The sequence below is a fragment of the Urocampus carinirostris genome, chromosome 20, assembly GCF_059441175.1.
Source record: "Urocampus carinirostris isolate Australia breed hairy pipefish chromosome 20, RoL_Ucar_1.0, whole genome shotgun sequence".
In the NCBI taxonomy this organism is placed as follows: Eukaryota; Metazoa; Chordata; class Actinopteri; order Syngnathiformes; family Syngnathidae; genus Urocampus; species Urocampus carinirostris.
Genome location: NC_142368.1, coordinates 14,008,053 through 14,024,551, shown reverse-complemented (window position 1 = coordinate 14,024,551; position 16,499 = coordinate 14,008,053). Strand labels below are relative to the sequence as shown.

The 16,499-nt window shown below is 42.3% G+C and overlaps 1 long non-coding RNA gene across 3 annotated transcripts in view; it reads right to left on the bottom strand.

The window, feature by feature from the left end:
* Nucleotides 1–16,499, bottom strand: part of LOC148346307 (uncharacterized) — a 530,417-nt gene that overhangs the window by 42,877 nt on the left and 471,041 nt on the right. For all 3 annotated transcript variants that reach the window (XR_015848223.1, XR_015848225.1, XR_015848224.1), the window contains one exon: nt 6,218–6,297. This is a non-coding gene — a long non-coding RNA (uncharacterized LOC148346307). The remainder of the gene's footprint in view (nt 1–6,217; nt 6,298–16,499) is intronic.

Here is a 16,499-nt window from a genome sequence, read left to right as displayed (position 1 = left end):
ATCCGACGTAAAAGGAGGACGTTCCCATAAAAAAAAATAAAAAAAAACCTCTGCGATTCTCGGAAGGGAACAGCAACCCCGTGTCGGACATTCCGAGCAGGTCCGCGGCAAGGTCGACACACGTGGGCGACGGTTTTCGCGGCGAATGTAAAGCGCCTTCGCAACTCATTAAAGTTGCAGTCCCGTAGGACGGCAGGAAGTGGAGATAGCTGGAGAGGAACAGGTGCCCGGGCTTCAAAGCCGAGCTATTTATGAATAATGGGAGATAATGTGACTGCTGTCTCCCGTCGGGGGCCCCGACGGCATCGGCCGTCCTTTTTTATGGACAGCGGAATATACTTCCCCCGTCCTTTTTCTATCTTTCAGGGACGATAAATAATACAGGACCGTCTGAAGGGTAAAAATAACAGCCGTCTTCCTAAGATCTGTGCTCGGAGAAGCGACTTCTCTAAACCAGAATCGGGAATTAGCGAACGGCAGAAAGCAGATTATCGTTTCCTGTAGCGTCTTTTTTTCATGTCGTGATCCCGTAACTGTCAACCTGTACGTTTTTGCCGTACAAAGTACGTTTATTATGCATTTTAAGACGAGTTCGACGTACGAGAAAATCTGTACCGAAAAACGAAAATCTGTCAATGATGGGTACCCTCCGGTATACACCGACTATCACCAAACGGCAAATCAATCAAATCAAACGAGTTCGCCGCGGTAGCCTCTATCTCGGTATCGTTTTTTTCCGTTGCAAACGAAGCCAGCGGTTTGATGCTACTGTGCGCATGCGTCTGCCGCCTCGGATTTCATGTGGAAGTTATGTAGTGAAAGGAAGTCCGTCTCTTTTTAGAGAACCGGCTTTTTCGGCTCAACTCATTCAAGAGAGCCGGCTCTCCAACGGCTCACTTGCTTTGATGCATTATATTATGAATGATGATGTTGTATAAAGAAGTTAAGAAAACAAGGAAGTATAAAAAGGAGAAAATGAAAAAAGACAGGTTTGTGGTTATCCCTTTAATCAGTATATTACCGACAATAATTTAATGCAGAAAATAAATTCATAATTTGAATAAGAAAATGTATTATTCTACTTAATTATATTTGCACGTATTTTTTCCTTCTACGGTGAACGTCCAAGCGACTTCATTTTTGAACTTTTTTTAACAATCATTCATGTCGAGCAACTCAGTATGTCACAACAAAGTGTTAATTAACAATATATATGATATAACGAAACACATGTACAATATAACATGTTAAACTACATAAATAAACACGTTTGAAAAAAATATGGTGTAAGATTATTTTGTATTTTGTAAGGGTATGGAGCCGTGGAGGTTGACAGGTATGTGAGCTGGCTCTATTGAACTCAGGATGCGTTAAGCGCCTTCCCACCCAGCACGTTCGGGGTATTTCTCTTTGAGAAACTGATATTTTGGCCCATTCCTCCTTGTAAAACAGCTCAAGCTCTGTGAATACGGTCATTTATCATACAAAAATCATTGCTAGAGCTACAGTTTGTCACATTTCTGCAGAGATGTCATCATAATGTTTAATAGAACCTCATTGAAGAAACATCGATTTGACATAATGAAAAGAAGTATGTAAACAAAGGCCATGGTTTACTGAAAAGGTATCCTCTTTACACAGATTACCTTTCATTCTGTCAAAGCTATGTGTCTTCAGTGGCATTCAATTAGACATTATAGTGACATCTCTAAAGAAATGTGAGGGGACTGAAGGATTCTATACATTTGACTATAAAGGATTTTATACGATTGAATACAAGTTACATTTATTGAGTGCAATGAAGATTTTCACCGAGTAGGCTATAGTTCAATGATAGGTCGCGCCGTTCCGATGCAGATAATTTTGTCTAGTTTTGTTGATAACAAGACTCAGGCGATGTGTTGAGAACAAGGCCCCGATGACGTAGAAACGCTCGGTGTTGTTTTGGGTAATTCTAGACATCGCAGCGCTCTTCTCCGAAATGGTGGAGCCCAGGGGGCTTTGTTGGCGCGCCCATGGAAGGAGCCGGCACACCATCTTGCGGGAGACGTGGGCCGAGAGAAGAAAGCTGGAGGACTTGAAGAGAGGGTTCCAGACTCTGACGACACTAATTCGGCCATTTTTGATGGAGTACACTTAGTTAAACTGCTAATGAAATTAAATCTGCCCCCCTTTTCCATCAAAAAATGAGCACGCATGCATTGTTAGGTGAATGTAGGTTGTGATTGGTTAATGGAGTCAGATAACTAATTCGAACAATTTGGTAAACGATATATTTTAATCATTCCTAACAGGACATACTGAATGAGATGCTGTGAGGACCAGGGCAAAGTTCTTTTACCACCTTTTTTTCATGTTAAAACCAACAAAAACTTGTTTTACAGAGCTGCAAAATGGATGAATATTATGTCCTGTGTTTAACATGTTTTTGTAGTAGGAAACAACTCATTCAATACCGGAGGTTTTACTCAAATTGGAAGAACCAGTGTAGCTCATGTTTACCAATTTGACTCATTTTCAAGGCCTACAAAAAGTATAGATCTGTAGCTATGTAGGCATAGGACATATCAGAAGAAAGCTTGAAACCTAAAAAATGCTTTCCGTAAACAGCGCAAGTTTATGGCAAGAACACTGAACTATGCATGAACTTTGCATGAAGTTTTTAACTCCCGATGTTTTCAGTGAATTGATCACACAATATTGGTCACCATAGCCATTGCGTTTCTGCGGACGTGCACAAAACGTCATCCCTCTCCGACCAAAAGACGATGACGGGACTAAGTCATCTTTTTTTTAAAGGAAAAAGCTCTGTTGTACAGTTACTACCAGTATTTGTGGTCCATGCTTTGCATCTCTCACAGCATTGCTACACTTGCCATATGGGGCTACATTCACACACTCATTCGCCGAAAAAGGAAAGTGGCTTCCTCGATGTGTGGACAAAATCTGATCCAAGTCATTTCTGTCATCTTATGGTGATTTGTCATACTGAAACTATTCCCAGAAGCAAGATAGTTACTAGACATACAATCTTAAGCGCGAGCCCAACCTGACCTTGACCCCGGTTCGGACTGGGTTTAAAATGTCAATCATTATGTTCGGGTTCGGGACAAGCCCGGTTTCTCTCTCGCTTCATTATTATGTTTGTGATCATCCAGCCGTCATTGTTCTTTGTTTCTTTTTGGATTCTGTCTCCCTCTTGCGGCAATGAGCCTGCGACCGTGCTCGTCAGGTCTGCGAGCTGAGCCCAAATGCGTGTTTTGCAGTGCGAAAAGGGGATAAAATCTATTGCGCAGATCCTCCCGGAAGGCGAAAAAAAAGAACAATGACTGGTTGATAATTAATTTTAAAAAAAGGGAGCAAGCGAGAACCCCTCCTGAATCTCTTCACTAATAAAATGTGAACATTTGGGTTTGCTTCAGGCTCATTCCCTCAAATTAAATTAATTGTTCGGGCTCGGGCTGGGCCAGACTTAAATACCAACAGGGCTGGGTTGAGTCAGGCTGGATTTTATAATTATAATAATTACAATAATCACATATTTTATACACTAATCTTCACAATACCAATCCCTCAACGTCATAATGCGCCTGGTTACCAAATGTCACTGCGGCACCAATGATAATAAAAACAATAAAAATAAACATAATATTTATAATAACAGTTCTGATATAATAATAGCAACAATAACAAGTTAACCATAGTTTTAAACGCAGTATTTCCAATCTCCCTCATATCCCATTTTCTTCAATGTCTATTGCAACACCATCCATTTTTACTTCTAAATCTATCACTTTGGTTTTATTTAAATTCAAAGATCATTTACTAATATCCATCTATACTTTTAGGTTAATTAGTTCACGATGAATACAGGTTACCAAATCAATATAGTTATTTGAATAGAAAATGTTAGTGTCGCCTGCAAATATTACTATTTTCAATAGTTTTGAAGCATTAAAAATATCAGTAATATATAAATTAAATAACTTTGGTCCCAGGATAGAACCCTGTGGTACTCCACAACAGATGTCCAAGTATTCAGATGACAACTCTCCCATTTGTCGTGTCCAGCATGGTCGCCGTGGCGACCGGCTGGCCCCGCCCCCTGGGCACCAGCTGAAACAGATCGCCTAATTTGCGCGTCTGCTACTTAAGGGTGGGTTTTGGGTTTTGCGGGTGCTGGCTCATTGCATTTTCTGTCTGCATTTCCCATTCTGTTTTGCTCTGTCCTGTTTTGTTTGATTCGGAGGAAACCTGTGTTTTCACGTTTTGAGTAAAAGCCTGTTTTTGTTCTGTTTTGTCCCTGAGTTTTGGACGACTTTTATTTTGCTAAATAAAAGTTTTGATCGTCAACGCAAATGAGTTCTCCCTTCCTGCCTCCTGCCTCCGTTCTGGTCCGGTCCCCTGACACAATTTTTACATATTGCTTCCTCCCCGTCAAATAACTTTGAATCCATTGCAAAGCTACTCCCCTGATGCCATATCGTTCCAGTTTTTTTAATAGTATATTATGATTAATAGTATCAAATGCTTTTTTTAAGTCAATAAATACCCCGACTGCGTATCTCTTCTTTTCTATACTAAGGGGGATTTCTTCTACTGCATCAATAATTGCCTAAATAAATGCTAATTGAGTAGTTAGCGTTTGTTAAATTACCGTGATTTCCGCACTAGAAGGAGCACTGGGTTATAGGGCGCACCCCGAAAAAATAGTTTTTGGTCCTATATTTGACATACATAAAACGCACCGGATTATAAGGCGCTACAAAAGACGTCAACAAAAGAGTCAAATAGTTCAGTCCAACTTATTACCCCCTTAACATTCCCAAAGCTTGCAAAGACGGAAATACGTGTCGGGAACACGTGCGGATGCGGTGTCCGTACGATGTCACTCAAATGCATCGTTCCATCATTCGGAAGGTTAAAGTCTTGGGATTCAAGAAATGCCAACCATTCCTTAGTTTCTATTTTCTTTTTCGCTCGCAACTTTATTGTGCATATGACAATAAACACTTGGAATTGAGTTTAATTTACAAATGGACACTCCATTCCATCCATTATCTGCACCGCTTATCACAGAAACATCGAGTTCAGTCTGAAACAAGATACTGGGAAAATATATAGTCGGAGTAGCTCACCGAAGTCGTTGTGTTCAATAATAATGTGCAGCCATGGTCCTCTTATATCCGTGAGTTTGGTAAATCCAGGAGAATAAAATATTTACAAATACATAATAGTAAAAAAATGCTTTCTGTATGCCGTCAACCACGTGCTATACGCATTCATCTTTTTCGGCCAATTGCAGGCTTTGTTTTGCCGCTTCAGCCAATGCCAGTCTGTAAATGATAAAAAGGATCCGCCCCTTGACCTCCGAATAACTTTAGCCAATAGTGATCGATTCAACTGATGATTGACACATCTTTTTCGGCCAATTGCAGGCTTTGTTTTACAGTTTAAGCCTATGCCAGCCTGTAAATGATAAAAAGGATCCGCCCCTTGACCTCCGAATAACTTTAGCCAATAGTGATCGATTCAAATGATGATTGACACATTGGTGAGCCAATGAAACGCCGGTAAATAAATCCCAGCATACACCGCGGACTACTTGGCGTTCGGGGGAAAATCTAGTCGGCGGCTGCAAGTTAGTTGGAAGACTTTGCGATTTAATATTGATCCATAAATAAGGCGCACTGTATTATAAGGCGCACGGTCAGCTTTTGAAAAAAAAACAAGACTTTTAGGTGCGCCTTATAGTGCGGAAAATACGGTACTAAATGTTGAAGTAAAGCTAGCGGCTAAAGCGAAGCTATCCACTTTCAAAGACCATTGTTGTTTGTCCTTTGCGATGTATCATTGCATGGAGATCGAAATCCACAGCAACAGTCCACTAGCTTTAGCTCCGAACACGTCCCGTCGTTACTCTTTCATTCCAACCCCGTTTTTATTTTGATTTTTTTACGGTCAACCGCCCGGCACCTCATTATTGCCTCTCCCTAAACCGTGATTAATGCGGGTTGCCCTTGCCGGGGTTACGGCAACCGCAACGTGGGAGCCTTTTATTGGCTTCTCATACGTGTTTGTTGACAAGCTGTCCGGAACGCACTTAACATATCATTCGGCACCGAGACGGCGTTGCTTGGCAGCTCCTCCGCCGAGTCAAGAGGTCGACTTATTACATTACCATCTGTTAACCGTTCGGACGGACGGACGGACGTACCTCGGGACGGGGATGAGAGGAGTCATCGGTGGATACCGCCGGAGAGATATGACGGTCTGGCGGCCAATCGGAAGACGGGACTGTAAGCAGAAACACATGGTGCTAAGAGATAGGGACGCAAAAACAAGGAAAATACGGCCCTCGTTTACTTCACGCCGGTTCTGACGAGATCAAATGAAGGAACATCTTTGATGACATTTGTCACGTTTGTGTGAGATAGATAGATAGATAGATAGATAGATACTAGATACTGTAGATAGATATAGAGAGATAGATAGATAGATACTAGATAGTGTAGATAGATACTAGATACTGTAGAGAGAGAGAGAGAGAGATACTAGATACTGTAGAGATAGAGAGAGAGAGAGAGAGATACTAGATACTGTAGATAGATAGATAGAGAGAGAGAGATACTAGATACTGTAGATAGATAGATAGAGAGATAGATAGATACTAGATACTGTAGATAGATAGATAGATACTGTAGATAGATAGATAGATAGATAGATAGATAGATAGATAGATAGATAGATAGATAGATAGATAGATAGATAGATAGATAGATACTGTAGATAGATAGAGAGATAGATAGATACTAGATACTGTAGATAGATAGAGAGATAGATAGATACTGTAGATAGATAGATAGATACTGTAGATAGATAGAGAGATAGATAGATACTAGATACTGTAGTTAGATAGAGAGATAGATAGATACTAAAAACTGTAGATAGATTGATAGATACGAGATACTGTATAGAGAGAGAGAGAGAGAGCGAGCGAGAGAGCGAGAGAGAAAGATAGATAGAGAGATCGATCCTGTAGAGAGAGATAGATACTAGATACTGTAGAGAGAGAGATAGAGAGAGAGAGCGATATATACTAGATACTGTAGAGAGAGATAGAGAGATAGATAGATACTAGATACTGTAGAGAGAGAGAGAGAGAGAGATACTAGATACTGTAGATAGATAGAGGGATAGATAGATACTGTAGATAGATAGAGAGATAGATACTAGATACTGTAGATAGATAGAGAGATAGATACTAGATACTGTAGTTAGATAGATACTAGATACTGTAGATAGATAGAGAGATATGAGATACTGTATAGAGAGAGAGAGAGAAAGAGAGAGAGAGGGATAGAGAGAGATAGACAGATAGATTGATCGATCGATCGATCCAGTAGAGATATAGATACTAGATACTGTAGAGAGAGAGATCGAGAGAGAGAGAGAGAGATACTAGATACTGTAGAGAGAGCGATAGATACTAGATACTGTAGATAGAGATAGATAGATAGAGAGATAGATACTGTAGATGATAGATAGATAGATACTGTAGTTAGATAGATATATAGATACTGGATACTGTAGTTAGATAGATATATAGATACTAGATACTGTAGTTAGATAGATATTTAGATACTAGATACTGTAGATAGATAGATAGATACTAGATACTTTATTCATCCCCATAGGGAAATTCACACTTCCGACAGTAGCCTTTTTGTTGTTTATCAACAGATTAACAGGATGGCCTTGGGTTGCTGTGTTATAGTTTAGCAACAGCGGAGTGGATGACGTCACACGCTAGGCCAAAAGTTCGACGTCCCTGCGGCAGATGGAAATCTTTGTGCCCAGGGTTACACCATCTCGATTCATGTAGATAGCGAAATGTTCGCGGTTCCACTTTTGCGGATTCAGAGCTTCGCGTGTCTAAAAAATATACCTTACCTTCTCAATAAAAGTATTTATTGACATGACGCCATTGAGCGCGAGCTTATGTCAACTGAGGACACGGTGTGGACACTCTTATTGTGAAGGGGAGGGGGAGGCCCTGACACAATGCTTAGTCATGGTGAGTTACCACTTCGCTCACCCCCCCCCCCTCCTTCAACTCCTCCTACCTCACCCCCTTCTTATGTGGCGCTAGGTTTATCAAGGAGGGAACTCGGCGACGCAACGTAAGTATATTCTCTTCTGTCACATTTCATCTCAAGTTAGACTTTATTATACCAAAAGCGAGCGGTTGTTTGTACTACCTAAACACGGCTAATCGTGTGCGGTTTCGTGTATTTGTTATAAAAGCCGTTCGATGCCGCTAGCTAAAGTATGCTGTTATTGCCAGAAGGTAGCTCTTTCACTTTCATTCAAATGAACACAGAACATTTTTTGAACTGTTGTTTTCCAAAACGCTTCACAAACACTCATCAAATATCACATTTTCACCGTTTTTATTTTCAATATGGAACCAGTAGTGTTAACAAGACAAATAAACTGCGATGGCTGCATGTGGTTGAGAGCGGTTAATACAATCATACTGAATGGTTTGTAGTGGTTTCGCCGCAGTCCTATTCCGAGTTATATATTTTAGTTTTTTTTTTTTTTATAACATGAATTTCACTCTCTCTCTCTCTCTCTCTCTACCCGTATTCTATATGGTGTACTGTATACAGGGGGGGTATACTGTATACCTGGATACGTTTTTAAAGCATTTTTGAAGGGGCGCCGCTACTTCGCGGATTTTCAGTTTTGGCGGGGGGTTTTGGTCCCCATTAACCGCAATAACCGAGGGATTACTGTATACAGTGGGACCTCGGTTTTCGAACGCCTCTCAGTTCGAACGAATCGGAGTCCGACCAAAAATTTCGAGAAATTCTTGCTTCGCTGTTCGGTCAAAAAATTGGAGGTCGAACGCCGGTAATGCGTGAGGGCGTATGCTAGGATGCCATGCTGAGTGGCGTACGGGTATAGATGGCTCTTTTACTGACCGACTGTTATCGCGTGAGGACGTGCTTTGTTTTGCTTCTGCTTTTAATATAGGTGTACCAAGTGTTTTAGCCCCTAATTATGCCTCCGAAGAAAGTCAGTGCAAGCAGCAAAGTTGCAACAAGTAGTGCGTACAACTATTGCATTTAAGAAAGAAATAATAGCAAAATATGAAGGAGGTGTGCAAGTGTCTGATCTTCTCCCCACCGTCCACCTGCGCCTTCTGCTGACCACCACAAGGTAAGAAATCCTATTCATAATTCTTTACTTTATCCTTTTTTTTATTTGTACACGTTCATGTTAGCGTAATCTTTCGTACGGAAGATTACGATAAGGGGAACGTACGTTTAGCCTGGGTTAGCTTCATGTTTACGTTACACATTCAAGGTAAACATTCAGGGTGTTGGAACGGATTAAAACGATTTACATTATTTTTAATGGGAAAAATGATTTCGGTGATCGAACGAATCGGTTTTCGAACAGGCATCTGGAACGGATTATGGTCGAAAACAGAGGTTCCACTGTACTTATTGTACAATATTTTACTATTTTAATGTCTAAATCTGCAGTACCAGTATTTTGGAACACTTTTGCCACCCATCATCGGTTTCTGTTCCCCGCTATATGGCGATTTCACTTTGCGATCCATTCCTTAGAATTGCCCACTAAAACGAATTCTCATCGAGTACCCAAACGTACTTCACGTGCAATCAAACTAGACAAGAAACTGGCAACGAGTGGCTACACATGATCGCTGCAGACATTTTTCCTTCCGTCCGTCATAATAAATCACCTCATAGATGGATAAACAAAGATGTAGTCGGTGAGCTACTCCAAATGGAATCACTTTGCCACGGTACTCTGGTTTCCACCGAGTATTAATCTACCTAATAGCTTTCTCTCGAGGATATGCCGAATTAAGGGAGAGGAACTCTCGACGGAATCCGAATCGTGCGCGGACTGTTTAGTAGCTGAAGGACCTACAGTCAATGTTCCCTGTCATTTTCCTTACGGGTCTGAGCGTTCACACAAAGTTTTGTGGGCAACGCTTGAAACAGCAGTGAGCAGCCATAATCCCAAGTGTGGCAAGATAATTCATTAGCGAACATGTCCAAAACTTGACATCGAGTTACATTTTGCTGAGTTTCAGGCAATGCAAAATTATTTTTCACTTTTGAATGAATTGACTAATGCACAATTGCCTACAAATGTCATTTGTTCTTACAATTCTTTCACAAGATATCCATTTCTTTTTTTTTCCTGATATATTTTGTGGCATAATATTAACATTTTTGGGGGCTTATTGAGTCGGTTGTAAGATACAGAACTGTATTTAATCACATTTTTTACTGGAAGTACAATGTTGGCAACAAGATTCGCTTGATATACAGTAATTGGAAATTATTTGAATGCAACACAAACTTTTTCTTCTTTTTTCTGTGTTTTTTTTCTACTTATTTTTTAATTCCTTTAAAAAAAATCTCATTGTTGAGTTGTTACATTTTTCTTTTCGTTCTCTATTTACTTTATTTCCTACATTTCTTTCTTTTCTTTTTTTCTGGCTTTTTTTCTAAATGTTTCCTTCTTTTTTCTCTTCCTTTTGTTTATTTTTTTATCAGCTTTTCACTACGTTTTCATTTTGGTATTTTTTTCTTTTTTGTTCTATTCCTCCATTCCTTTAAGTCATTTTGTGCATATTTTTACATAATATTTGGTCATGTTGGGATTAAAGAAGCAAAAACAACCCAAAGAGCCGTTTAGGACCCGAAAGAGCCGGTTCCTTTTAGTGAGCCGAGCCGAAGAAGCCGGTTCCCCGACAAACTCTACTCACTTTACTCAACTTCGTTCTTCTTCGACTCGACTTCAAAATACCGCATTTAGGACACAACGTCAGGGGAACCCGTGTATTTTTACCTTCACGCACAGTAACTTTGACTTGAGTCGCTTCTTAATCATTTTGAGCCCTCATTTTTGTGCGCTAGCTAGATTTTCTTGTGCGCCGAGAATGTGCGAGCAGTGCGCGCAGCTTAGAGGGAACACTGCCTACAGTGAGTCGTATTTTTTTACAACTCTCTGATGGGAATGTCAAGAAGGTTCTAAAGAGGGTAAGCCAGAGACTTTGGAGCAGGGGAAAAACACACATCCTTGAGGGTTCCTGTGAACTTTGAGGACTAATCTGCCCGCGGGCTGCGATTCAGACCAAGGTGAGGCCCTTGACATTTTGAGCTGATTAGGAATTTCACCAGCCTTCGCCTTTTGTGTTGTGTCAACCGCGCTGACACGGCATTACGCCGTTTCATTATCATGCAGTCACATCCAATAACGGGGCGAGCGTCCTCCAAGCCGGCGAGGTATGCAAGAGGCCCTCTTTTAATACACGGTGGCCTCACAGCCAGGACTAAAGAGACAAATGCTGTGAACATTGCCAAATGCCACATCACACAGAGTGACTCAGTTAAAAATTTAGATGTTATATTTGACCCCGATCTGTCCTTTCAAACACACGTGAAGAATATTATTAGAACTGCTTTCTTCCATCTTCGCAACATTGCTAAAATTTGTCCTATACTGTCTCAGTCGGATGCGGAGATCATAATTCACGCGTTTGTTACCTCCCGTCTCGATTACTGTAATGCACTACTCTCTGGTCTCCCGAAGTCTAGAATCAAGTCTCTTCAGCTGGTACAAAATGCCGCAGCGAGGCTTTTAACTAGGACAAAAAAGTACGATCACATCACCCCGATTTTGGCTAACCTGCATTGGCTCCAAGTTAGCCTTAGATGTGATTTCAAGGTTCTCTTAGTATTATACAAAATCATACATGGACTTGCTCCCTCTTATCTTTCAGATCTGATTTGCCCCTATGTCCCGGTCCGAAGCCTACGATCTGAGAGTGCCGGTCTTCTGGTGATCCCAAGAGCCAAGAAGTGTTTTGCTGGTTCGAGAGCGTTCTCCATCCTGGCACCTGTGCTGTGGAATGCTCTTCCCCCTGAGATCCGATCCGCAACCTCAGTGGAAATGTTTAAATCTAAGCTTAAAACTCACTTCTACTCTATAGCATTTGAACCTATAATTTTCGTGGACAATATCTCTGTATTATTTGTGATTGCGACACCCTTTGAGGTTTTTGAGTTTTTCCTTGCCCTCATGTTGGTTCCAGATCAGGGGATGGTGTAATAATAGTCTGAAAAAAATAGTCTGTGTAATAACCTGTGAAGCCCTTTGTGATTAAGGGCTATACAAATAAAAATGACTTGACTTGACAAATGGAGCCTGGAACCGCCTGATAAGTAGAACCGGGCATTCGCCCCACGCAAAATTGCATAGCTGTTGCGATATGTGCTCGGTATGCATGAATTAAGCGACGACTTTTTGACCTCGTCGTCTTCCAAAACCCTCTGTGGTTTTTTTTGTCGATCTTATCTCGGTCCCGCCGAGAGAAAGGCTTCCTGTCTTGCGACATCTCATTAGCATAGAAAACAAATCTGATACTTGGCTGCTGTCTTGCCGGAATGCGAAAACAACTTTCTGTGCTGATGCCGACATGATGGGATGATGACTCGCATTGACTCACCGAGGAACGCTGTCGTATTAACTTGTCCTCGAGTCAAACGGTTGAGCGATGAGGAATATGGGAGGCTGAAAACAGTTTCAGTCTTCCCGCATATTTTTTAATCTCAGCAGGCTCGAGTAGTCAAGTGACGAAGTGACATTACCAAAATATGGGAGGTACCGGTGTGTTAAGAGCCTGGCGTGCGAGGAAACTAGATAGATAAATACAATAGAATAGAATAGAATATACCTTTATCGTCATTGTTACAACATGGGATATATTGTGACAACAAAATTGGACGTGGCACTCCAGGTCCACATTTTACAGTAAAGATAAGGAAAACAAAGAGATAAAGGAACAAAGAAGATGTTTGTACTGTCCTTGTTGTATAGGCTTTGTTTTCCTCCGGGAGGGGGGTGTATAAGGGCACCTGCTCGCACAGGGACAGACAGAGATGGGCAGATCCAACTAGATGTTTGATATTACTGTACACACGGTCCAGTGTTTTTTTCACTAATTGCTCAGTCCACGTATTGAATGGATTTGGGAAGTATAGTCCTTAAACATGCCCGATTAAAGTCGCCGGCGACGATAAAAGCTCCGTCGGGGTGTGCAAGCTGCTGTTTATTGATAGCAGCGGGCAGGAGATATAGCGCAATGCTAACGTTAGCATCCGGTGGAACGTAAACAGCAAGCACAATGACCACAGTTAGCTCTCTCAGTAGATAGAAGGGTCTACTACACGATACTGCTAGAAACTCTATATCGAGCGAGCAGTGTGTGTCAATGATTCGGCTGTTATTGTAGCACATAGTCCCCCACCCCTGTTTTTACCGTAGTCTCCGTCTCGTTCGTGCCGGTGAAGCGTGCGTCCTGCTAGTTGGACTGCGGCGTCGGGGAAGCAAAGACTCCGTAATGACAAAAATAATCAAATTTCGGACGAAGCTGTTGGTGGCGATCCGCAGCTCAAATTCACTCATTTTGTGGACGATGGATCTGGCGTTGGTTAGGAACATGCTTTTCTGTGTGGTCGCCTTCTTAGCCCAGGCCCGACTGGCAGCCTTTTTCCTTGCTCCGTCGTTGTCGGCAGGCAGATCACCCATAGATAGATAGACGGATACTTTATTCATCCCCGTAGGGAAATTCACATTTCCAGCAGTCTCCTTTGTTGTGTATTAACAGATTAACAGGATGGCCTTGGGGTGCTGTGTTGTAGTTTGGAAACAGCGGAGTGGATGATGTCAGACGCTAGGCCAAAAGTTCAACGTCCCTGCAGCAGATGGAGATCTTTGTGCCCAGGGTTACACCACCTCGTGTTAACGTAGATAGCGAGTCAACCCCGTGTTAGGATATTGTTTGGTCCTTCCCCCCGGTGTCGCTCAGGCAGTAGTTGATTCCTCGAATAAACGCATTTTTGTGCGTTGAAACCCATAACCATAGGATAGAAAGTACCGTATTTTCCGCATTATAAGGCGCACCGGGTTATAGGGCGCACCCCCAAAAAATAGTTTTTGGTCCTATATTTTCCATACATAAGGCGCTACAATGGGAACGTCGACAAAACAGTCAGATAGTTGAGTCAAACTTAATACCCCCTTAACATTCCCAAAGCTTGCAAAGAAGCAAACACGTGTCTCAGACATGTACGGAAACAGTGTCCGTACCATGTCACCAATCACTCAAATGCATCGTTCCAAATATCATTCGGAAGGTTAAAGTCTTGGGATTCAAGAAATGCCAAACATTTCTTAGTTTCCATTTTGATTTTTGCTGGCAACTGTGTGGACAGCAAAGTAAGAATTTTATTGTGCAGGGAAACGGGGTTCTTTACTGTGCATATGACAATAAACAATTTAATTTAGTTTAAAAATAGACTCATTACAGAAACATCAAGATCGTTCTAAAACAAGATACCGGAAAAATATAAAGCCGCATAGCTCACGTAAGTTCTCCTGCAGCCATCACGTTCAATAATGATACGTAACCATGGTCTTCTTACAACCGTGAGTGAAGTAAATCCAGGAGAGTAAATTATTTGCAAATACAGAATAATAAAACATGTTTCTTTATGGTGTACTTTAGCAAGCTTCATAGTGATCGATTTAATGGATGATTGACACATCTTTTTCGGCCAATTGCAGGGTTTTTTTCGGCCCTCTAGCCTATCCGAGGCTCCAAATAACTTTAGCCAATAGTGATCGATTCAAATGATGATTAACACATTGGTTAGCCAATGAAACGCTGGTATATAAATCCCAGCATACACCGCGGACTACTCCACGTTCGGGGGAAAATCGAGTCGGCGGCTGTTGCGTAAGTTGCGAGACCTTGTGATTTAATCTTGATCCATAAATAAGACGCACTGTATTATAAGGCGCATGGTCAGCTTTTGAAAAAAATAAAGGCTTTTAGGTGCGCCTTATAGTGCGGAAAATACGGTATATGTATTTATGTAACTATATCAAGATGGTGAGGAAACGTTGCCTCCTTCCCACGCCCCCTACCGACTATCAGAGTCCTGGACAGCACCAGGGCACACCCTTTCCATCACATACATCACCGCCCGCAGGAAACCAGACCCGGAGACCGAAGTCACCCTGCCAGTTGACACAGTCTCGAAAAAAAACCCCAGACCCATCTCCCGCTACCCAGTCACACAGTTCCACCGTTTCACAGTCCTAAAATTGAGGGAATAACTCTGTATTGTTGCCACAGAAAAAGGACCATCTGTGTAGACAAAAGAATGTCCCGGAGGGACTAAACAGACTTTCCGTTATATCCCTCCAGCTTTCGCGTGTGCCCTGGCCTTTTGATACAATACACATTTGTGTAGCTAAACAGTCCCTCTGTCCATGTCAGAGTGTGCTAAACATCCTGCAGATGGACGTCTATGTGAGGTTCGTCCGATGGGTTGGGGTCGGCCTGACAACACCGGGGGGGAAGGACCGAACAATACCCTAACACGGGGTTGAGTCATCTATCTGACAAAGTGAGGGTTTCCTGAGAGATAAGGCTGGGAAACGAAACAATGAAACGGGAAAGAGGCTCGGAGACGCCTGCGACTTGGCGCACGCTCTCGTCTATTTAAAACGGAAAACATGACCTGCCGGCCGCCGTCGCGCGGTAATTAAGAATAATGGCGGGCTGCTGCTCGCTCCAAATACACTCCACGCTATTCTCGCCATCGCTCTTCCTTCTGTCACTTTGTCCCGGGTTTCGGCGCCTCAGACTATTCTTAGCCGGCGCTCCCTGGCAGGTAAATTATAGATGAAGGGGAAAGCTCATAATGATATTTGGCTGATCAAGTGTCTCTCACTGAAATGCCACGTAGCAGAATACGGACACCCGTCCCTCCTCCGTCCGTCCCCCCCTTCACAGCGAGGACAAGAGCGTTTTATCATTGAGGTGTCTGAGGACGGGAGATATGAGACGGACACGGGTGGCGACAGACAAACCGGGGGCGAGCGGCAGTGTTCCGCAATTGCGCACTGCTCGCACATTCTCAGCGCACAAGTAAATCTAGCCAGCGCACAAAAATCAGGGCTCAAATATTACTAATTAAGAAGCGACTTAAGTCAAAGTTACAGTGCATGAAGGTAAAAATACACGGGTTCCCCTGACACTGTGTCCTAAATGCGGTATTTTGAAATCAATGTCGAACGAAGTTGAAAAGTAAAGTTAGTAGAGTTTGTCGAGAACCGGCTTCTTCGGCTCGGCTCACTAAAAGGAACCGGCTCTTTCGGGTCCTAAACGGCTCTTCAGGTTGTTTTTGCTTCTTTAATCTCAACATGACCAAATATTCATCTCATCTCATCTCATTAGCCGTACCGCTTATCCTCATTAGGGTCGCGGGGGGGATGGAGCCCATCCCAGCCATCTCCGGGCAGTGGGCAGGGGACACCCTGAACTGGTTGCCAGCCAATCGCAGGGCACACAGGGACAGACCAAATATTATGTA